Raw genomic sequence first — 25,131 nt, 5'->3', positions numbered from 1 at the left:
GCATGAATGCAATGAAAACTTTCGTGCTAATATATAAAAATGTACTGTATAGCTAATAGCAGAATTAGTTGACCATTTATAATTGTGAGTTTCTCTATGCATTTATAGACATGTTTAATTGTTTAAACTCAAACAGGATTGCATTATATTAAACGTAGCTAAAATGAAAGCAATTTAATTTTTTAGATTTTTAAAGATTTGTTTAGATTTATTGCAATATAAATTTAAGAAAGTCAAATTTGGAGGGATAATGTAGTGTAATTGTAATGTAGATTTGGCTGGCAACTAGTGTATTGTCTAATCTATGAGAAGAAAAAAAAAATATTTATTAAATATACAATAATTACTCTCTTGCTTAGAGTAACAATTTTTAATTCCCAGCACAACATAATTGTAATTTTTGCGGGTGTGCAGAGTTAAATTCTCTTTTGGACAATTATATGCATTCTAACGTTGCTGCAAAATGCACTATTCAATTATTTTAAAATATTAAATTATATATATAAAAAAAGATTAGAACAGGTTAGAAAAAATATTTTTTGCAGGCTAAAGACAAACAAAAAAAGTACAAGAAAATTAGCCTACATAAGAAAGTGAGATGTAGAACATGTAACTAGCTTGCACAGGTAGGCTAAAAGGGTCAAACTAACACATTGCTGTTATATTACACCAATTTGTTTACGTATTGACATACACTCATATCGACCTTAATCTAATTTTAAAAAGTTTGTTTTATGTTTTATAATGTGTTAAACACGTATTTAACATACCTCTTCATCTTTTCGCGTTTGGTTTGGTGTGATGATAAAGTTCTGAAGGCTTATAATACTGTACTGCCTCCCCCTACTGGACACATCAAGAATCAACGGGGTGTAAAACTGCCCAGGCCGTAAAACTGCCTGGGCGTAGATCTGCCTGGATCCAAGTCTGCAGTCTTCTCCTCCCAAGATGCGACACTCTAGTGCAATTTGGGAAACAGCCACTTGATGACGCGGCGGACATTTTGGAATAAAAAAATCCAATAGACCAATTACCATGTTTGTAAACATTCAGGATGCGCGCGCAGGGAGGTGGCAGAAAGTAACCGGGAGCCCTAGCATTTACAACGAGGGAATGACATCAGATGCGGTGCAGAGTTTGTTGTTGAAATAAGATATATTACTTACATATTATATATATTATATACATAATGCTTACAGCATATTATAACAGCTCGTCACCCAGTGACAAGCACAGTGATTCAGCAAAATTAACGTTAAAGTGAGCGGCGTTCATCTGACAGCTCCATTTGCGATAGCTCCCTCCCAATGGATATTGGATAAGACGAAATGACCAAGCATTCAGCCCGAAATATACAATCTCAATGAAGCTCCGAGTGATTTTACAAGAGAGAAGTTAAAGGTCTTCAAGTCTTTGGATGCCAACAATGTTGTTCTTTGAGGTCATGTGCAATAAATATTGCTCCATGATGACCAGATTCAAAAGCTAAACACCGAGATTCCGCCCAGCCAAAGACAAGGAAACAAGACAGAGTTAACGTTATACGAGGCCTGGGTAATTAATCACCAGCACGCAAAACGACTGCATTCTGACAGTGAACTGCACCTGTACGGCAGGGTATGAGCCTACACATAGAGGTAAAGTTGGTTTTATATTCGCACATTCAGACTTTCTCCTTAATAATATAATTTCATAAAAATATTATTTGCAAACTCTAAATAGCGAAATCATATTAGCAGCAGCCAATGACTATCAAAGTACAACATAGTTCACAGTCAAATAAACGGTGTTAATGTTGTTTTCAAGTCACACTTACAGGTTATTTCAGAGCGAATATTCAAAGTGCGGTGGTAAACAATATAGGGAATGTGTCACAAGTTGTCACTGAATGAATGTGTGAATATAAAACTAAGTTTACCCTAATAAACGTAACTTTCACTTTTTATTCTTAGCATTCAGTGTCCGCAGTTTAATTAACCACATGTAACTGTTTTTGCTGAAATCATTTCTGCAATCAAAAACGAGTAATGAGTATGATTCAGCATAGCGTGAACTGACCTGATATGACATGAAAACTGCAGAGTCCAGCATTTCTAATTAGCTCCTCACTTCATTCAGCTCCCATTTAGCCAAAGACGTCTGCAGTCGGTATTAAAGCAGTGTGTGGTGTATGGTAAAAGTTAAGTTTCTATTTTTGGACTCGAATTCGGCATCCTACTGCACAACACAACATCTTTCCCATTGCAGCCTGTCTGTTTTTTGCAACCGGGGACCCGTGTGACGTCATGTGTGACGTAGGTTGGTAATTGGTCTATAGAACAACAGCATATTATAAGTCTGTAAAATAAACTATTAAAAGTGCTGATGATTGTTATAGTAAGTGTTGTATTATTGTTTTCAGGTTGTATCTCAGCTTTAATGCGCTTTTTAAATAAATAAATAAAAACAAAGCAGCTGCTTGCCATCGCGACAGCAATAAGATGAACAGCTGATCGATTTCACTCCAAAATGGCGGAATCCAGGCTGTTGCTGGGCGCTGCTGTTGCAATGGTACGTTCTATTGAATTGTCGCCTCTTGGTCATTCTAAGCACTTTGGTTAAGGTTAGGGGTGGGTGTACGCATTAAAACAGCTTATAAGAGGAGGAGTTGGAGCTCAAGCTCCCCCTCATTGGAGCCCAAGTGGCTCTGCAGCGAGTCTCAACTTTTACTATTAGCTCATAAACTGTACACTAAATTATTGCCTCAATCCCCTTTAAATTTGATAAGAAAACGGCGGCAGAATTTGACTCCGTCTTTTGTTTTTTATTTGGTCAGTAAATCACAGCCATGGACAGCCAGAGAACGAAATGTGAGTTTATTGATAAATTGTTTTATTATCTGCTTATTTGCTGTTTTTTGATATAGATAATTTTGTATCACCTGTATCCTAATGTCACGGAGGAGCAGTCAGGTTTCCTCGGTGTTAATCTCATCAGCACAGCTGAAAAATGTAACTCTTAACGAACATTTCGCTATTTTTATTTCAAAATGAACCACCAATATAAAACACTTTACAGTTAGTGTGCCATTAACTATACCATGCAGTCTTGCACAGAGAGGATTAAACAGTGACAGAGCCACAGAGGATGTACTCGCTGTAACTGTCATTGAGTCACTGACAGATAGAAACATCAAGTGTTGTCTAGTATTTAAAAAATACTTCTTATTTATTATCATTCAGATTGTTAAATATGTGAATTAGCCTGTAAGTTGGAGGTTAATTCCGCTGTGGCGACCCCAGATTAATAAAGGAAAAAAGAAGATTAATAAGCCAAAAATAAAATGAATGAATGAAAAACACACAGTCAAACTAAAATAATGTAGAAATTTCAAATATTTGCATAAAAGTTAGGCTATTATTTTCTGCCACACAGGGGGGAACAAAACCTTATGTTTACCACATCAATGGGATGGCCGTTGAGCCTGTCTTATCCTTTAAGTTCCTGGGGACCCACATCTCAAAGGACCTTTCCTGGGCCACCGACACCTCCAGCCTGGTCAAGAAGGCTCACCAGCGCCTATTTTTCTTAAGGCAACTTAAGAAGAACCAGCTTTCATCAGCTGTCTTTGTAAACTTCTACTGCTGCACAATAGAAAGCATCCTGATCAACTGCGTCACAGTCAGGTCTGGAAGCTGCTTTCTTCCTGAGTGTAAGGGACTGCAACGGGTGGTGAAAATGCCCAGCGCATCACAGGGACCACACTGCCAGCCATAGAGGACACCGTCTGCGGCGAGTACTAAGTATTATGAAAGACACCTCTCACCCTGCTCAGAGACTGTTTTCACTCCTGCCTTCCGGCAGGCACTTCAGGCTCCCCCGGACCAAAACCAGCAGACTGAGAAACAACCCCCCCCCCCCCCCCCCTCCCCCCACCATAAAAAAAAAACACCCCCCCCTCCTCTAATTTATATTCCTCACAATCACTGCACTGTTTAACATTTGCACATTTAACATTTGCACACATTCATTGCACTACATTTATAATAGCAACCGGTACATATATTCATTTATTGTAAATCCCTGTTCATAGCTAATACAACCTGTATATAATGTTCACAGTACATTCACCTGTAAATATCATCATAGTTTTTCTATAACTGCACTTTATAACTTATACCTGTATCCTGCACTTGCTACTATTGCACTTCTGGTTAGACCTAAACTGCATTTCGTTGCATCTAATATATTTTTACTGATAAAGAGAAATAAAATACATTTTTGATCAATTTACTTATGCAGTGTAAACAAACAACACACAACAAACAAACAAACAAACAAGTAAACAAGTAAATAAATAAATAAGTAAATAAATAAATAAATAAAAAAAATAAAAAAATGGGATTTATGGTGGCAACCTGGCAACCTTATGATCTCGCAGGGAGGTTGTTTCTGGGTTGGATCGTTTCCTTGTCACGTGATTCGTCGGGCTTCCAGCCATGGGATGACTGAATGGCAGAGGCTCGCAGATGAGGAATTCCAGGTGAGACACCTGGCAACCCGTGATCTCTGTCTTGATCGGAGAAGCCTTTACAGAGTGAATCAACTGTTGCGGTCGATAAACACGAGTTGACATCGGGTTAAATAAATTAACTCAACGCACAATTGCGCCATGAGAGGACTCCGGATCAGGACATATTAATCCAAGAACATTTTGGATATTTATTTATCTCGTCTTGTTGCATTTTCGAGTTTGTGGATCTGACAGAGTTTGACTGACTGACAGCCGCGAGGTAACCTGAGGGGGACCTACGTTAAAAACTCCGCACTACTTCAGAAAAGTTTTATGGAGGGATTTTATTGATACATCCACACAGGTAAAACATTTTACGTTTCGCAAATGTCGGCATTAACAAGAGAATACGTTGTTTAATGTTTAGACTTGGAGTTAACGATTAGCAGCTAACTGCTAATAGCCCAACAACCTGTTGCTGTTTCAAAACATCATGAGAGAACCAGGAAATCGCAACAATAAACACCTTGATAAAGAATGTAAACATAACTTGAATGTTTTTCAACACAAACTGCTTGATGGTGGTTAATTGTGTAAGTCTGATCTTTATAAAGTTTAGATAATTATATAACCTTATTGACGTGAGTTTTGAATCTGGCTAGCATCCGTTAAATGATTCACCTTTAACGTTACATCATGTGATTATCACTGATTTATGTTCTATAAATAAGCTAAGTTTCAATCTTTAACCCCTTAAAGAGCCAGTTTGAGATGAACCTTCCTGAGTAGCAGTCGACCATAAATTCATTGCATTCCCCACATGGTTTGTGTTGTCCTGGGCAAGTTTCAGCAGGCACAGGTGGATTCAGATAGACACAGAATGAACAACCGCAGGGTTTATTTTCCGCCAAAGCTACTTTGAATCCATCCTATAGCATGGTTCTGTTATGACAGTTGTATCTGATCAAATTTCTGGGAATATAGAAGTTGCACTGCATTCATGCAAATTACTTTGAAACTGAAATAAACTTTGTTCTTGCTAGTCATTTTATTTAGATTTTTGTTTTCTGGACAAACGAAGATACGTGGCCTGGTTTTTATTGACTCTTGGGTAAATCATAAATGGAAATGTAGCTATGTGTGCAAACGCTGCAGTGATTTTGTACAGTAAATGGCCTAGTTGAGGCTTGACCGTGTCCCATTTAAACTCTATTCATCTTGTCAGTGCATTTAACAATGACTGTCAAACAATGAGGGGTTGTTTAGTTGATGCCAGAGCTTTTGATGGTCTTTTGGGTGATGAAGTACAATGCGAGCATCCTAAAATCATTTAGCTAAACCAGGGTTATTAGCTGAAAATCAAACTAGTTAACATAAAAACAGCTAGAACAAGTAAGCTTTTCCAAAAAAAAAAAAAAAATAAAAAATTCCAATATGCATGTTAAGCAAAATGAAAGTATAAATCTAAAAACTAATTCCTATTTAATTAAAGTAAAAATTCAGAAGCCAACCAAAATGTCAAAATAGTCCACATGTCATGATGGTTCAATGGTTCTGTTATGATATTGTGAGAACATTTTTTAAATAAAGACTTAATTCAACAGTTTATTTTCTTCAGTGTCAATTAAGGACAGGCGTTCATGAGAAAGCAATACAGCGTAGATGAGACTACTCCGAATAGAACACAGCTGAGATCTACACTTCTAACTACAAATCTAGTGGTGTTGTTCCATCCACACAAGATTGCGACACTGTTTGTGAATGTTTGATGGAAGAATAGATACACAGAATATCAGAACTATGTTATTAGCTATAGAATATGAAGTTTTAGTTGGCGAACGATGGCTTTAATAAACATGTTGCAGACTGTTCATACTGGAGGACAGTTACTTTACAGACTGCAAATAAGATGTTATTTAAAAACCCATATGACCTACTTTATAAGGTTTCTTTTAATGTGTTTATACATCATTAGGCTGAGTTGATGGTTAACTTGAGAAGGTTTAATGGCTAATGAGAGGATTCAGACTGTGAGTTTATGTGATTTTTACTCACAAAGGCATTTGTTCTGTTATCTCTCTTTCTGATTTTTTAATACTTTTAATAATAATATGTTGACTGCATTGATATTTTGCAGAAGAAAAAATATATATGTACAACGTAGGCTTTGCATTTACAATTCAAAAGATCAGATATTCAGTAATATTTCATTCATTCATTCATTCATTCATTCATTCATTCATTCATTCATTCATTCATTCATTCAGACTAAATGTTAATCATCTGTTCATCTGAAAATCCCTTCTATCTGTTTTCAACATTGGAAAAACCAAAGACTATAGAAGAGACTTTGGAAAAACTCAATAAAACAGCATATTAGAATGATTTATAAAGTGTAATGATGCTGAAAATGAGCTTTGCTGTATGTTATTGACACCAAACATTTAAATCCTATATATTTCTTCTATACTTTAGATTGTATCATAAATCTGAATAATTTTATAGATGATTGTGATTCAAGCTCAGCTATCAGCTATAGCATTCATTCATTCATTCATTCATTCATTACTTCCTATCTTTTTTTCTTTCTTTCCTTCATTCCTGTAATTTAGCAATATTTAGTAAAATCATTGTTTTTCCAGTCATTTATGGAGCTTGTCAAGTTGACAACCTCTTTTTCTCTTTCACAAAAAGACTCTACTATACACTTATTACCTTTCTCATTTAGCAATTCCCTGCAAATGTCAACTTGCCATGAAAATAATTAAGTTTTTGCCAAAATATTGAAACTGTTACTGCATTTATTTGTGTAAGCAAGTATTTTACAGTGCTTTAAAAACACTTAAAAAAAAAAAAAGCTATTATATTTGATTAACCAAAATCACACAAGTGCCAGTTTCACATCTGTCACATACATAACGGTGAGGCGTCACATCCATAACGAAGCTTTTTCCTCATAAATGCAAACAATGTAAAATAAAATAAAATCAATCGTGTTTGTTCTATAGTGAGCCAACTCTTATCCTTTTTGATTAACATTATTTCCTTTGGGTTGTGCAGTTTAATTTATAGAATTATTAACTGATAACTTGCTAACTTTTTTCGTCACATCCATAACGCATGATTATTTCACTCATTTAAAATCTAATTTTTTTACTGATCTTATCTTTTTTCTGATTCCGTAACTCTGTGAAGTTAACATATACTTTCTCTGTGAATTTATGCTTTAAGATTTTACTGCAAATGTTACATCCATAACACTGGAATTGCTCTTTTGGGCCATGTGTTTGCATTTGCAAGCGTCAGGCTGAGGCTTCAGCTACTAATTTAATTTGTACTTTAAACTCTCACAGCTATGTAAATACCTAAGTGTCACTGCAGGTCGCTTTACACAACCAGTCAGTCCGGTTCTGTCTTTTTTTTGTGTGTGTGTGTTTCAGCACACTGGAGTTTCCTCACTACAGGGACATTTCTTTCATTTATGTGGTTAGCTATATTTGATATTAGTCCTGCATTCCACAATTGTCCTGTCCACTTCACAACACCGCATGTCATGTGACTGCTCTTGTATTTTGAATAATGCCAGTAAAATGGCGGCCCAATGTGTTCTTTGCACTTGTTTCCTGCTCTAGAAGGAGGTGTTATAAAAGTCTAGGACTGTCAGTCTATGTGTACATAATGCATGTGCTGATTATTTTGTTGCTTTTTACTTATGAGAATAATATTGTGAAATTTACTGCATTGTAAAGGGCCTTGCTTGTTTACTGAGGGATTAATGAGAGTTTCTGTTTAGAAAAGGGTTTGAAATTAGTGCAACATTTGCTGCAAATTTGAATATACCTGTAGATGAAAGCTTTTATTTGACTATGGGCAGGGCTGCCAGAGAATTGTCAAAACACAACTCTGAGAGTCGGTTTTTCCTTAGAGGTCATTTGTCTTGACATGTCCTCTCTGAGCATGTATTCAAGCTAACTGCTGTGCTGCATTTTTTCTAGACAGCGTACAGTGTTTAGGAGTTGTTTGACCAGTTTGATTAAACAGGTTGGATTGTGTGCTTTACAAATTATCCTAATAGTACTCTGGTAAAATTTAGTTAGAGTAAATATTCAGAACACATTTTTATGCACTTAAAAAGTACAGATTGATGAAATTTGTGTTTTTTTTATTTTGTTTGAGAGGAAATTTTTTTTTTAAACTGCTTATACTGATAACTATAATTAAACACAGGGTGTCCGCGGGGTGTTAAACATATTAAAAGTTCATAAATCAATGTAGAGAAATTTAAGGCCTTTAAAAATCTTAAATGCTATTTTGATATCATTTTTGGATATACAATGTATAATTGTATGACAACCGCGCCTATCATGCACGTCACACACTCTAAAATAGACCTGCAACTAACAATTATTTAATAGATTAATCTGTCGATTATTTGTTCGATTAATCGATGAATCAAATAAAAAAAAAAGAAAAATTTATTTCAAATAGTTTATTAAAAAATAGATAAAATAAAAAACTAAGTAGTTTTGTCCTGTTTTCAGTCCAAATATCTAAATATTTTGAAATCAACATACATACTAGACAGACACATGAAATAGCATAAGAAAATATGTCATGTTTTCTGAAAAAAAAACCCACCTACAAATTAAGTGATAGTTTGCTTAAAACAAGTTAATTTATTTGTGAAATACTTTTTTGTGTGGTAAGAAAAATAATCTTAATGAGATATGATCTCAAACAGAAGTTTTACCAGTTCACATAAATGTGTAAGTGATCGTGATTAGGGCTGCAACAACGAATCGATTAAATCGATAAAAATCGGAAAAAAAAGAACAGTCTAGCTCAGTGCGGAGCGGATTAAGCACAGCACCTCTCCGTCTCTCGCACACTGATACAGAGTTCAGCGACTCAAAGAAGACATGGATGATGCGGAAGAATCACTACAGAATCCTACTTTTGTTCCGTTTTGAAGTGAGAATCGTAAAGTCCCTGTTGCTGGTGTTTTGTGTCTGGCGCTGAGTAGAAAAAGACAGCGGGGTTAAGCTGGTTTTGTTTTCGGGATCCTGACACATTCAGTGATGGACGGCATTAACTCAAAAAACTCTTACCCTAAAAAGATCTAAACTGTGTTTCCTACAAAAAGACAAAGCTGGTTATGTTTTACAGCTGTCTTTTTCTTTTTTTTCCGCTTGATATTATGAGCACTGCCCCGTTCAAGCAGTCGCAGTATGCGTTTAGCCGGGAGAGCTCCAGCTCAGCTCTCAGTAAGGGACTGTCAAAAAAGTGCTTATTTTATTCTTTTCGAAAACAAAACCAACTTAATTCCGCTGAAAGACATGTCATATTATCACAATTATGCAGCGTTTTAACCGCCTAATACTTCATTTATGTTTTAGATATGTAAATACACACAAGTAGTAGTAAAACAACACATTTAGAGTTTGTAAAACACACAAGGAAGTCTAACAATCCATTTAAAAATAATTTGCTGATGTGTTTATTCATATCAGATACACATAATGAAAGTAACTATAAAGTTGAATCTACTTCTCTAAGTTCACCATCACTTATGAATGTACCTGCTGAATCTTGCGTGTTCTGCTTTTTATGAATGAGGCAGTGGCGGCTAGTAAACATGGATATGTCCATCTCGCGTTACAGATCACGATCACTTAAATGTTTATGTGAATTGGAATATCAGGTGATGACATGATGACATGAGCAAGCGTGTCAATATGTAGAATTAACACAGAAAAAACTAAATAAAAGGAATTCATCTGTCATACATCACTGTATTGGCAGCGGTGTGTCACATGACAAACATGATGCGTCGCCACGAAAACATTAAGGGTGAATGTCCTAAAAAAACGAACTCCCGGGCCAGATAGAATCTTTTAAACTCTGCAATGAAAGAGTTAATAACAGCAGTAAAGCAGCAGTGGTTTAGTTATTTTGCATTGCAAGACTAAAGACACATTTTTATTCACTCGCCTTTTTTAGATCCTATATTGTGCCATCTGTTGTCGTGCATATAGCTGCACTGCAGAAAACTTTTCTTACTTAGTCATTTTGTCTCGTTTCCAGTCAGGGCCGGAGTGGGACTCCTTTTCAGCCCTGGAGTTTCAAGCCTCAGACCGGCCCACCTCAGTTCACGACTGACTATATTAAAATAAGGTCATTCCAATTCAGTTTCTAATTACACTATCATGTCTTTTTTTGAGAAAACAGCTGCTTTAGAACCTTAAATGTTCAACAACCCTAACAGTATTATATGTCTTAACAATAAAAATGAAAAAAAAAAAAATATATATATATATACTCAGACGAAGATCAAACCCGGGTCGGCAGCCTCGTATTCTAACTTGCTAACCACTGGACCACAACAGTTGTATATTGAGAAGTGACTCATCTGAGTTAAATCATCAACCTGCAGGCTGGTTATATATAAAAAGAGCAGAGCTGCGGTAAAATAATGAATAAGAAGACTGTGGTCAAGTAAATAAATAAATTATTTTAAAAAGTGTGACTGCTGAGAGCAACAGATTCTATAAATTATTTTAAAAAGTGTGACTGCTGAGAGCAACAGATTCTGGAGCTAGGGACACCGGCCCTCGCGGCCAAAAAACAGGCCGGCCCACCGGGAATTCTCCCGGTCCTCCTGATTAGCCAATCCTGGCCTGTTTCCAGTTCAAATATCTAAAAAATCTTACATCAAGACCACACAAGAAAAATGACATGAGAAAATGAAGTGATGCTAAAAACTTCTGTTTGAGATTATATCTTATTAAGATCATTTTTGTTACCCCATTGGCAAATAATTTTACTTGTTTTAGAGCTGCACAATTAATCGGTAAAAGATCGCGATCTCTATTCGACCCCCTAGACGATCTTAATCCAGCATTTCTACGATTCTGCCAATCATATTTTCAAGTTCAGGAGAGAAGAAAAGGCAATGCACGAGTCTGTTTATTGTTTCACATACGTTGCTCAGTGGCATTGACACCTCTAAATGATGTTAAATGAGTCACATAATGTATTTATAAGGTATAATTCACCTAAAATTGTCATTTTTGTCTTCTTATAATGATATTTACGCAGCCGGGAGATCACACGTGACGAGCTGCTGGCCGTGAGCTGTTATCACAGAGAGGGCGTGCGCGAATTCTACCTAATGATATAGTGAACAGAACCATATGTTGCGAGTAACAGGCAATACAGTTGTAAATAATGTTCTGTTTGTGGCACAGAGTGATCGTTTGGGAGTTGCGCAAAGTATGAACAAGCACTTAGCAGTCAAAATGAAACCGAAAGTGTGCATTTCATTTAAATGATCATATCGCATTTTAGAGTTATGATTACGTCAAGCATTTGATGTTTTTTTTTCTTTCATAGCGAACTCACGGTTGTGCATGAAAATAAATGTTTACTGTGTCAGTTTAACTACTCTAGCCTATATATTGTTGTTGAATATAATCTGATAATGGCAAATGTCTGATTTTTTATGACAGATTGCAAGCATATATCTCAAACATAATAATTCAACATCATAATTAATATAAGTAGAATATAATTATTTATAAAAACCAGTAGACCACATAATATTGTTATCGATGTTGTGCCATATGTTTGCTTTTACCATACTTTATTTTACATATACAGAATCGTGAGAAAATTGTGATCTTTATTTTAAGCAAAAAAATCTCGATTCTCATTTTAGCCAGAATCGTGCAGCTCTAGCGTGTTTTAAGCAAACAATCACTTAATTTTAAAGTTAAGTGACATCTCATGCTATTTCATGTGTTTAGTATGTATCTTCATTTAAAAACATGTAGATATTTGGATTGAAAACAGGACAACTAGTCCGTTTATTATTATTATTTATTATTATTATTATTATTATTATTATTATTATTATTAGTAGTAGTAGTAGTAGTAGTAGTATAACAGCTCAGGCATGAGCTTTTTTGAACAAAGGGTTGTTAATGCTTTTCTTGTTTTGGTTTTTATCCGATTAATCGAAAAATATTATCGACAGATTAATCGATTATTAAAATAATCGTTAGTTGCAGCCCTAATCGTGATCAATAACGTGAGATGGGCGTCGCCATGTTTACTTGTGGCCGCATGTTTGCCTCATTTATAAAAGCAGAGCACGCAGGATTGAGCACGTAAATTCACCAGTTACTTCCCAAATACATGCAAGTAAGTGGCTGGTGAACTTAGAGAAGAGTAGATTTAACTTTATAGTTACTTTCACTATGTGTATTGTGTATCTGATATGGATAAAATGCATTGGCAAATTATATTTAAATGGATTGCAGAGCTGCATGTAGAGCTGCACAATTAATCAAAAAAGATTGCGATCTCGATTCGACCCCCTAGACCAGGGATGGACAAACTTGATCCTCGAGGGCCGGTGTCCCTGCAGAGTTTTGTTCCAACACCTGAACAAACTAATCAGTGTCTTCAAGATTACTTGAACTCTATAGGGAGGTCTGTTTGAATAGGGTTGGAGCTAAACTATGCAGGACACTGGCCCTCCAGGATCAAGTTTGCCCACACCTGCCCTAGACGATCTTAGTCCAGCATTCCTACGATTCTGCCAATCATATGTTCAAGTTCAGGAGAGAAGCAAAGGCGGCTGCATGAATCTTTTCATTGTTTCACATGCATTGCTCAGCAACATGAACACCTCCAAATGATGTTAAAAGAGTCACATACTGTATTTATAAGGTATAATTCATCCAAAAATTAAATTTTTGTCTTCATATAATGATGTATTCGTGGCCAGGAAATCGCACATGATTTGAGCTGCTGACTGTGCGAGCGTGCGCCCTGCTTAATGATAGACGCGCGCGTGAACTGAACCCGCATATGTGGTGAGTAACAGGTAATAAAGTTGTGAATAATATTTAGTTTGTGGCACAGAGTAATCGTTTTAGAGCCGCGCGTGAAGTATGAACAGCACACGGCTGAAAATTAAACCGAAAGCGTGCACATCATTTCAATAATCATATCACATTTTAGCGTTATAATTAAGGGTGTCACGATTTCGATTTTAATCGAAAATCGATCGAAATTTATGCTCGATTTCGATTATCGAATCAAAATATAGAATCGTCGATGCTGCCACGCCCCCATGTCACATCAGCTTGGCTTGCCAAGCGGGAAAAAACACGCTTGTTGAAGTGCTTGTTAAACTGTGCAGACGCAGGAGACCCGTCGACAGAGCTTAAACCTTCAGGGCTCGACAAGGACTGCCCGATAGCCCGGAGCCAGCGTGCGAGACGCTCGGGCCAGTGTACAGTGCTGCCTCACACATAGACGTTTGTTTCGGAATCTGTCTCGTTTCCCCCGTTAGTTTGTTTGGCATTTATCCAGCAGTTGCGCTCGCATCCGCGCCAAATCAGTCCGAGATCCCCTGAATGAGACGGTCTCTGTCCTACTGAGCGGATCGACCCAGGCTATATCACAGTGTATTATGATCGTGTAATAGCCATATATACGGCTATATGAAGAGAGAATGATGAGCGGGTGAGATGTCATTCTTACCGGTAAATGCGAAAGTGGAAGCATGCTGAAATATTACTGAGAGCTGTTTATCCAGCCTGATCTCGGTTTATCCGTCAGGAAAATTGACCGAAATTACTATCTGTTAATTTTTCCATGTTTTAATCGTATAGTATGTTGTATTAGGCCTGTCCAAGGCTGCAATTATTTCATCATAAATACAAATTATGAAATGTTGCACTATAAAATAACTGTTCAAAAGTAGTTTATCATTTAATTTATTCATTTATTCCAGTGATTTTAAAGATGAAATTTCAGCTTCATTACTCCAGTCACATGATCCTTCAGAAATCACTAATATTAATTATTATTATATTTATTAATGGTAATAGTAATAAAAGCAATAATGCCTGGAGTAATAATTTTATTTGAAACTACATACAATAACAAAGTAGTTATTTAAATTTTTTTTGTAAATATTTAACAATTTAACATTTTTTACATTTAATAAATGTAGCCTTGATGAACTAAATAAGTTTTCTTAAAAACATAAGACTGTAAACTGTACAGTAGGCTACAAATAATTAATTTGTTATTAATTAATTAATTATTCATAATCGAAAATCGAATCGAATCGTGACTTAAGAATCGAATCGAGAATTTGGAGAATCGTGACACCCCTAGTTATAATTGCGACAAGCATTTAATGTTTTTTTCTTTCATAGCGAACACACAGTTGTGCATGAAAATAAATGTTTACAGTGTCAGAATAACTACTCTAGCCTATATAATGTTGGTTTTACCAGTGAATTAAAGGGTCTTATAATGTTGTCAATGACAGATTGCAAGCATAGGACTATATCTCAAACATAATTCAACATCAGAATTATTATGAATAAAATAGAATTATTTATACAAACCAGTAGACCTACACACAATATTATTATTATTTTTACCATATGTTTGAGAAAAAAGCAATAATAATTGCCGACTCATATTAACCTTTATTTTACAGAGTCATGAGAAAATTGTGATCTTTATTTTAAGCAAAAAAAAAAAATCACGATTCTCATTTTAGCTAGAATCGTGCAGCTCTAGTAGGCTACTTGGGTACATAATGTACAGCTTACCATTTGTTGGTGGTAATTAAAGCAAACAAACAAACAAGTAAGCCACTGCATTGTTTAGGTCAAGGGTGTCCAAACTTGGTCCTGTAGGGCCGTTGTCCTGCTTATTTTCAACCCCAATTAGACACACCTGAGTCAGCTAATCATTTCTATGTGTACTAGAAACTTCAGGTGTGTTAAAGCAAGTTTGGCGACCTCTGGTTTAGGTGCATAGCACATATGATGCACAAAGCAGCATAGGATTATTGATTTATAATGTTTTCTGAATCGTGTGCCGACTTGGCATGGTTCAGTATAAGATTCTGATGGTATGATAAAAATATCACAGTTTCACGGTATTGTGATTACTGCTGTAAAAGATATTCTTTTCAGATATATATATATATATATATATATATATATATATATATATATATATATATATATATATATATATATATATATATATATATATATATATATATATATATATATATATATATATATATATATATATATATATATATATTTTTTTTTTTTTTTTTTTTTTTCCTTTGAAAACAATATTTTTTTATTTTTTGAAACATTTATAATATTTTGTAACATTAAACATGTCAGGCTAAATAAATCAAATGAATCATTGACTGTCTTCATTTAAAAAACAGATTTCTTTACAATTTAAAATAGCATCTTTGGATATATTTTCTGCTGAAGATACTGTTTTACTAAAAAAAAAATAATAATAAAATTAAATAAAAAGTCTTACACATACCTTATGAACAGTATTACAGAAAATGTTGGTTGTTTTAAATCCTTGACTTTTCTAAATCTCGGTATACATTGAAAACGGTTATCGTCCCAAGCCTAGTGCTGACCAGTTGATTTTCATGTAGAGGGTCCTTTGTCTGTTGGAGATACTGTTGCTTTAAAAAAAACTAAATAAAATAATTGTAAAAAAACATGTCAAAAAAAGAAAGAAACTTACATACTTAGGAACTTAGGAACAGTATAAAATAACATTTTTGTGGTTTTAAAATCTTGACTTTTCCAAACCACAGTAAACCTTGAAAACAGTTAACACATAACTAACATAAACGTGTCCTTGTTGTGTAGTTATGCATTTAATTACTCCGTAATGTTAATTAATTAAATGCACTTGCCATATGGTTAGGGTTAGAATGCGGGATACATTTAGGGTTAGTTAGAGTTAATGCGTGTAATTGTGCCTAATTAATTAGTAAGTACATGGAACATATAAAACTAGGAAATATAAGCGTTACCTAACATATTCATTTCGTATTCTGGTGTGTAACAAGGCGTATGTAGTAAAATGTTATGTATACAAATGTCTGTCATTTATTTGCATGCCTCACAGTATATTTTAATTCATTATGCTGTCTAACCCGATTAAAGTTTGTTATTTGAAAGTTTGCAATTTAAAAGAAAAATGAATTTTTTTTTTCTTCCCCTTTTGGGGAAAATATATTTTGCATAGTCTAGGATTTAGTCAATGATGATTATGATATTCTTTAAGAATATTACAATTAAACATTAAAAATTATAATATTAATGATAGTGTCTTTACTTTTTTTGATTGTGTTTTTAGTGTGGACTCCTGACTCCAAAAGATTTTCATATTCTTCATTTTGAGTCTATAACATTATAAATTGCATTGACATATCAGGAAAAAAGTACAAACACATTAGACCATATTAGACAGATTCTTAAATGCAAAATGGCATTTATTAACATAAATAGCATTATTCTGTTTTGCGTTTGACATGAGGATGATGTCAATGTTTACATATGATAACATATTCACATCTGCAGGGCGCTGAACTATTTCAAAAGACAATTACATAGGTTATGTCATACTGTTGTGTTGCAACTGGCCTATTACCTTAAAATTTCTAAATTTTAATCTATTATTGATGCCAATTATAAATTTGACATTCTCTTTGCCACTTGCCATGGACTACTGTGCTGGAGAGTAAAAAAATAACAAACAACAGCTGATAGCATCTGTTTGTTTTGCTATTAGCAGGATATGGTTTCATTAATATTGTCATGCATGGCTGACACATCCTTTTCTTTACTCATGACTGATCCTAAAATCATCCATGCAAATATGGTTTCTAACATCTCACCATTTCATGTTTCACTGATTAAGTTGCTAAGATCAAGCAGAAGAACAGTGTTTTATAAATATATATTTAAAAAAATATATTTAATATGTCTATACTAATACAATTTGTCCTTTAATGCAAAGAGTCAGATTTATGAACTGCATCTTTAAAAACTCAAGTATGCACAGAACAACACAAGCATTTGTAGCAAATAAACAAATGCAAATATCCCACTCGCTTTCTGAGCCTTGTCGTGCAAGTGCTTACAGCCTTATGATTGGTCATATGCTCAACAGAAAGAGCAGCGATTGGCTGTTCACTGATAAGTGACACTGATTACCGGCATTGGTGATCCCAGGGGATCCATGATAGACGCTGTGGAGAAAACTTGCAGTCTGCCGACATGCGCTCTTGTATGGATCCACAAGTATCGCTGTAACGGCTAAGAGGAGAGGACGTTACCTCACGGAAACAGGTCAAAGGTCCAAAATAGGCTTGCCACGATAAACGGTGTTGACTGTGTTACCGGTTTTAAGACCCAACACCGGAGACATAACTTTTTCACTGGTATTCGTTTTTTTAAATTAAATATTTATTTGAATTAAATGGAAAATATAATTCTAAATAATTTACTTTAGATGAGAGCATGCACTGTTATTAAAATCTGAAAATAGCTACAATGCGTCATTTGTCAATTATCACGTGAGGAGAAGTAGAGGAGTCGAATTTACAGAAAGAGAATGGTGGACGATTTAGTTTCAAAACAAAATGCATAAGCGCCTGTTTGGCAATATTTTGGGTTAAACCAAATGCAAAAAGAGAACCTGAAAACTTGAATGAGGCAATCTTCAAACTTTGCCTGACAAAGGTGGCAGCATCTGGAGGAAACTCAACTAATTTGTACGCACCTTCAACGCACCTATGCCTACTTGATTTGTTCTGGGTGGGTTGCAGGTAGATAAGATTAATAGCCATGAATACGCTTGGCATACTCTCATTTTAAAAAGTCATGTGACCATCATCTCACAATGTTTAATAATAAATAATCTTTAAAAAAAAAAAAAAATTAGTTTTTAAAACGAGTGATTTAGCAATGCCACGCCATTAATAAGCCAACTGCAGAGAAACAAAGCAACCATCGCAGCAACCATAGTGATCAATTTTTCCGAAGTTCAGCTGTTCTTTTTTGCACTTGATTATTATGCATTTAATGTAAAAAAAATTAAAATCAATAATGAATAGGCCTACAAGAGTGTATCCAGTATGTATGTGTGTGCATCTTTTATCAATAAAGCCGCTCTCTTCAAAAAACAAAAGTTGCATTGTCTGTCTGGCAATACTTCAGCTTTTAATCAAATGAAAATTTAATTTAGATAAGCCAATATTAAAAAATTGTAGTAAAGTAACTGTGACGTGCAGCCACACAATGAATCTGATCTTATCTCTCTCTCTCGCTGTCATCCATTGATACAGACGCCACACAAGTCAAGTTGCAAAACTGAGGCCGGTACCAGCTGACAGGTAGAATAGCTGAAGCCTTTGCGAAATCTGTCAAAATACAGCACTAAAATGAACAGGCATAAATGTCTTTGAGCCAAAAAGTCTATCTGTAGGATATCTGTAAAAACGCAATCAGAGCCAATGTTATGTAGAAGTTGTGTCGTCTAATAATTATATTAATTCCAATAAAATGAAAACCAAAATAAACCATTCATTACATTTTTTCGTTTGATAAAAATATACAGAAACAAAAAAAGTAAAATAAATCAAAGGGTGGCTAGTTTGTATTAATGTGTTTTAATATGAATAAAAATATGCTCAGTCTATTTGAGCTTAGTGGTTATATACGCTGCCAATAGGCAAGTCATTTAAGGGTGCTTTCACATCTACACTTTTTTTTCGTAACCTGTCTCGTTTACCCAGTTAGCGCGTTTCGTTTGGCATATGTGAAACCACCAATCGCTCTCGGATTCGCGCCAAATCAATCGCTCTGAGAACACTTGAATGAGGTGGTCTCGGCTCGATTAAAACGAACTCTTGAGCGGATCGAATGCAGTGAGAAAGCGATACGATCCGAGCGTGGTTGTATCACTGTGTTTCATGGATATTTAATAGGCATACAACTACATGAAGAGAGAATTATGAGAAGGCCGGGAAGTTTCGCGAGTCTCCGGATACCCGCAAACAATGTGATAATCTCCTGGTTATCTCGTGTCTCCCTCCCAGTCCTCAAATATACTACGTCACACACTCTTCTCACCCCTCCCCACCACATCTCTCCTCACTCTTCAGACTCGTGGCGCGCACCTTGTCAAACACCACCAAACCACCACCTCTCCTGACAGCTGAGCGGGACTCCGCAAAATAATCCCTGAAACTCTGACCAATGTGAGGAGAGTTTACTCACATGTGACTTGTTTTAGCTCTTTTGGTCCGATTAGAAACTCTGCAGTGTGAAAGCGAACCGCTTTTTCAGAGCAAAGAGCAACAATATAACATTTGTAATCTCTGTTTTGGAACAACTGAATCAATTCACAGGTGTGAAAGCACCCTAAAACATGCACTGGAAATACACCAGAGCTCTAATCTATGCAGTGTGTAAACTTACAGGGAGGTGTTGGTCAGTAGTCATACTGCGCACCTAATTATTGAACTCCAATATCTCTGAGGGATATTATGTTACCAGATTGCCAATATTTACTTGAGAGATTTTACAAATAAAAGTTATTTTAAAAAGGAACAACAAGCAAATAGCAAAACAAAAAAAAACTGGTCCCGTGGAGTTCAGCAGTCTTGTCATCTTGCTAGTGTATACTGTGTAGTGTAGGCTATAGCGCCCTTATGCAGCACATATTGGCAATTCCCGCAAAACTGAAAGTAAAAGTATAATAAGCACACATTTATAAGCTGTTTTAAAGCAGAAATAAAGAGGAAATGAGAAAATCCCCAAGGTGATACCGGTATTACTGGTGTTCTCACATGTCGATTAACCGGTGGGGAAATTTCCTTATCATCACAACCTTAATCCACAGTGTGTGATAGAGAGAGAGAGAGAGAGAAATGAAGTTTGGGAGAAATCTGAGCTTTCAAGTAAAGGAACCAATCATTATTCAAATACATTGAAGATCAGTCATGTCAAATAAAACATTATGAAGTTAAATGACATAATTTCCCCATACTAAAAAAGTGTAAAGCAGATTGGTTAGTTCTAGTTGTATTAAATTGCCATGCGCTAGCAGTATTCTGGAAAGTTGAGATGTTTTCTACTTGGTGCACCTGAAAAATGTGAGCGCGTCATGTGCGCACCACTTGCACACCATTTGCGTGTTGCTCCTTATTTGTGCACGCAAGTTGCGCACCTTGATGAAAGTAACAAACTTACATCCTAAGCTTATTGCAATTCCTTAAAGGTGGGTGCTCGGCAGCCACATTTGAATAAAATTATAGCAAAAAACTTCATACCATTTTGTTTTAGTTCAGCCTCTCCAGATTTGCATACAAAGCACACTGCAACAACTTTATACTACAAGCTCTATAATAGAAATCTTAACAGAGATCAGAAAAGCTGAAGGCAGAAGGCAGTTCACTGGCACACTTAAATTATTTATTTAAATTTACATTTAGTCATTTAGCGGAGAGAGGGAGAGAAAGTGCTTTTACAGGTGGTGTTGTTTTTTTGTTTTTTGTTTCTTCCGGGGTTTTCACCTTTATTTTTAATAGGACAGTAGAGAGAATTGACAGGAAAGCATGGGGAGCAGAGAGAGGGGAAGGATCGGCATAGGACCGCGAGGCGGAATCGAACCCGGGTCAGCGTGCATGTGTCGACGCACTAACCACTACACCACTGGCGCAGACGGTGTTGGTTTTGTTAACCTGGTTAATGTGCTCTCGGAAGAGAAAGGTTTGTAGTTGTCGAACTTGTCGTTAACCCTAAAGGAACCTCCCCTGCGCCTGTCAAACATTCTTCATTCATTCATTCAAAATTTTTAGCTGCGTGCTGCAGACGTTTATGACAACACAAAAATCTTTCGCCAAGACTATTTGTTTCTATTAGTTTAAATAATCAGTGGAGAAATGCATTTAGTTTTGCTAGTTTAGTTAATTTTTACCTGCAACAAGGAGTTTATTGCTGTTTCTAAATCATGATGTGCCTTTTCTAATTTATAATTAAAACCAACAGGAACAAATAGTCTTGGAGAGTTGGATGAATGGAGTATGATTGACAGGCGCAGCGGCAGGAAGAGCTGAACTAAACATGAATTTAACCACTTGAATATTTATCTGTACTTCACATGAAACTATAAAATGGCTTCAGAACATTTCGGATATAATAGGTCTACATGACAACATTCCAGTGCCCTGTAATAGTCTACCTTCAAGGCTTTTGTTGGCTTAAATATTACACAGAATATAGCGCACATGCGCAAAACAAAACAATAGAAAAAGTATAGGATTTTTTACATGGAGTGAAAGACTTATGTTTAGATATCTTTGATATGTGCACTGTCTAATGATTGTGCACAATACATAGATGTTAATGTGTAACTAAAAAAAACATATAAAGCTGATTTAGTTGTTTATGAATCACACAACTGTGGTATACAGGATAACTTATAACAACAATCTAATTGTGACATAAAATACTGTTTCATATTTACATTGACTGTGTTTCGTTTCTATTCTACAATACTTTTTGTTGTGTTACTATTTATTTAAGTGTGTTCCTTTTTGCTCTGACGATGTAGCTACAGTTGATGTCAGAATTATTAGCCCCCATGTTTATTTTTTCCCCAATTTTTGTTTAACTGAGCGACGATTTTTTCAATACATTTCTAAACAGAATAGTTTTAATAACTCATCTGTAATAACTGATTTATTTTATCTTTGCCATCATGACAGTTAATAATATTTGACTAGATATTTCTCAAGACACTTCTATACAGCTTAAAGTGATATTTAAAGGCTTAACTAGGTTAATTAGGTTAACTAGGGCGGTTAAGGTCATTAGGCAAGTTATTGTATAATGATGGTTTATTCTGTTGACTATCGAAAAAATATTTGGCTTAAAGGGGCTAATAATTTTGTCCTTAAAATGGTGTTTAAAAAATTAAAAACTGCTTTTAATCTAGCCAAAATAAAACAAATCAGACTTTCTCCAGAAGAAAAAATATTATCAGACATGATGTGAAAATAGTAGGTAGTAGTTAGTGCTGTCGCCTCACAGCAAGAAGGTCGCTGGGTCGCTGGTTCGAACCTAAGCTCAGTTGGCGTTTCTGTGTGACTTTCTGTGTGGCGTTTCTGACTTTGCATGTTCTTCCTGCCTTCGTGTGGGTTTCCTCCGGGTGCTCCGGTTTCCCCCACAGTCCAAAGACATGCGGTACAGGAGAATTGGGTAGGCTAAATTGTCCGTTGTGGATGAGTGTGTGTGTGTGTGGATGTTTCCCAGAGATGGGTTGCGGGCTGGAAGGGCATCCGCTGCGTAAAAACTAGCTGGATAAGTTGGCGGTTCATTCCGCTGTGGCGACCCCGGATTAATAAAGGGACTAAGCCGACAAGAAAATGAATGAATGAATGAATGACTGAATGGATGATGTGAAAATTTCCTTGCTCTGTTAAACATCATTTGGGAAATATTTAAAAAACAAAAAACAAAAAAAATCAAAGGGGGCTAATAATTCTGACTTCAACTGTTTTCTATGGTTCTGTTTACTTTACTATTTGCACAACAGCACAGTAGTGCTGTCTATAGTGTTAAGCAGGAAAAAAAATCCTGTACTGTATTTATTTATCAAAGATTTTGTTAAATTAATGTTGTTCAACATATAGTTTTAAGCAGGAGAAAAACCTGTACTGTCTTTTATTCATCAAAGATTTTGTGCAGCTGTTATTTTTTATGCAGCTGTTTATTTGCAAACAAGAAGGGAAACCCCTGTGTTTGATAGTTTTAATAAAGGCTTTAACTCTCAAGTAACCAATTATGGGAAAATACCACAAATATCTTGTATACTGTCATTCCTCCTAAAAATGCTGAGATATGATTTTTTGCCCATATCGCCCAGGCCTACTACATGCAGAAATGTTGATATAAAATTATTTTACTATTTAGGGTTGGCTAACACTGTGCAATAAGGCTCCAATAGTTAACAAAACTTTATTTAACTTTTATTAATCCTAGCTCTCTGATGTTTTTTTTTTTTTGTTAATGCCTAATAACTGATTATAATCAGAGTTATAATCATTACACTTTGTAATCTGTTTATTTAATTGAGTGAATAACACATAAAACAGAATTGTAATTTTCTAACTAATACTAACATGGTTGTTGTAATGAATCAGCTCTTTGAATCCATTGACCAACAAGTAGTTTAATAATGAGACTTTATTGTAAAGTGTCACCCACCGCACTGTATTATTCTTTTGGAATTTGGGTTGAATAAACAGTAGTATATATTTACAACAAAACAATACACAGATTATTTTTTGTTACTATACCTATTAAAGTAACTTTTACGCTTATTATGAAAATAATGTAGATTGTGATAAAAGCTTCAGTATTTAACTGCAACAAGAAAATTTGATGCCGTCATAAGCCCAGTTGATCTATAATAAGTGAGACTGCTGTCCTTATCATATGTGACCCAGTATCAGAGCTGTCCTATAGCGACAGTGTGACACTTCAATCAGCTTGTGCAGTTGAGGGATCTAGATTAGATGTTATCCTTTATCCTGCTCTGGGTGCAAGTGGACATTTCACATATGCTGTCCCAGAGTTCACAGTGCACATTAGAGCTGGTGTGTAAAGCTTCTCCAGCAGTATAGGGTAAAGAACTGAGATGACATTCTGTTTAAAGAAGCTTATTAGTGGAAGCCTAATAGCGAACCATTGAAAAAAAACTGTCCACATAATGAGTTCAGTGCTGATTCAAAATGACATCCTTTCAGGAAAGAAAGAAAAAAAAAACATGTCTGAATAAATTTAGCAAGATTACTGGGAAGCAAAAACTGACATTTGTTCCACTTTCTTTTGAAGAGGAAAAAGCAGAAGTATCATAATGGACTATAATAAGAGCAACCGTAAGCGACTTTACGCTGCTGCTTTTGTCAAAGTGCTGATTGTTTCAATCATATTTTATCACTGGATTTGTGCCAGCAATAGAGCTTGGCCTTTGTATTGTTTTGCTTCAAATTATTAACTGGAAATATAACTTTTGGTGAAAACATTTTCAGGTTAAAGTGTTAGCATATGTTCAGCATTCACACCTACAGTGCATCTGGAAAGTATTCATAGCGCTTCAGTTTTCCCACATTTATTTTATTTTTTTTTATGTTACAACCTTATTCCAAAATGGATTCGATTAATTTATTTCCTCACAATTCTGACCACAATACATGACAATGTGAAAAAAAGTTTTTTTTTTTTTAAATTGTTGCAAATTTATTAAATATAAAAAGCTGAAAAATCGCATGTACATAAGGGTTCACAGCCTTTGCGTGAAGCTCTAAATTGATCTCATGTACATTCTGTTTCCACTAATCATCCTTGAGATGTTTCAGCAGCTTAATTGGAGTTCACCTGTAGTAAATCCAGTTGATTTGACATGATTTAAAAAGGCATGCATCTATCTATATAAGGTCCCAGGGTTGACAGTGCATGTCAAAGCACAAACCAGACATGAAGACAAAGGAATTATCTGTAGACCTCTAAGACATGATTTTCTGGAGGCACAAGGCTGGGGAAGGTTACAGAAAAAATTCTGCTGCTCTGAAAGTTCTAGTGAGCACAGTGGCCTCCATCATCCGTAAGGGGAAAATGTTTGAAACCACCACGACTCTTCCTAGAGCTGGGCCATCTAAGCTGAGTGATCAGGGAAGAAGGGCCTTAGTCAGGGAGGTAATT

At 35.4% G+C, this 25,131-nt stretch overlaps 2 protein-coding genes across 16 annotated transcripts in view; both read left to right on the top strand.

Moving 5' to 3' along the window:
- The window catches only part of LOC147839576 (uncharacterized), an 846,284-nt gene that overhangs the window by 675,829 nt on the left and 145,324 nt on the right, over nucleotides 1–25,131 (top strand). The window lies entirely within an intron of this gene.
- Nucleotides 4,508–25,131, top strand: part of phactr4a (phosphatase and actin regulator 4a) — an 87,349-nt gene continuing 66,725 nt past the window's right edge. For all 15 annotated transcript variants that reach the window (XR_015516113.1, XR_015516108.1, XR_015516115.1 and 12 more), the window contains exon 1: nucleotides 4,508–4,856. The gene's annotated coding sequence lies outside the window, so the exon portion shown is untranslated. The remainder of the gene's footprint in view (nucleotides 4,857–25,131) is intronic.

This window comes from Danio rerio, chromosome 19, assembly GCF_052040795.2.
Source record: "Danio rerio strain M-AB ecotype USA chromosome 19, GRCz13ab, whole genome shotgun sequence".
Classification (NCBI taxonomy): domain Eukaryota; kingdom Metazoa; phylum Chordata; class Actinopteri; order Cypriniformes; family Danionidae; genus Danio; species Danio rerio.
The sequence above is the reverse complement of the archived record's forward strand: the minus strand, read 5'-3'. Positions and strand labels throughout refer to the sequence as shown.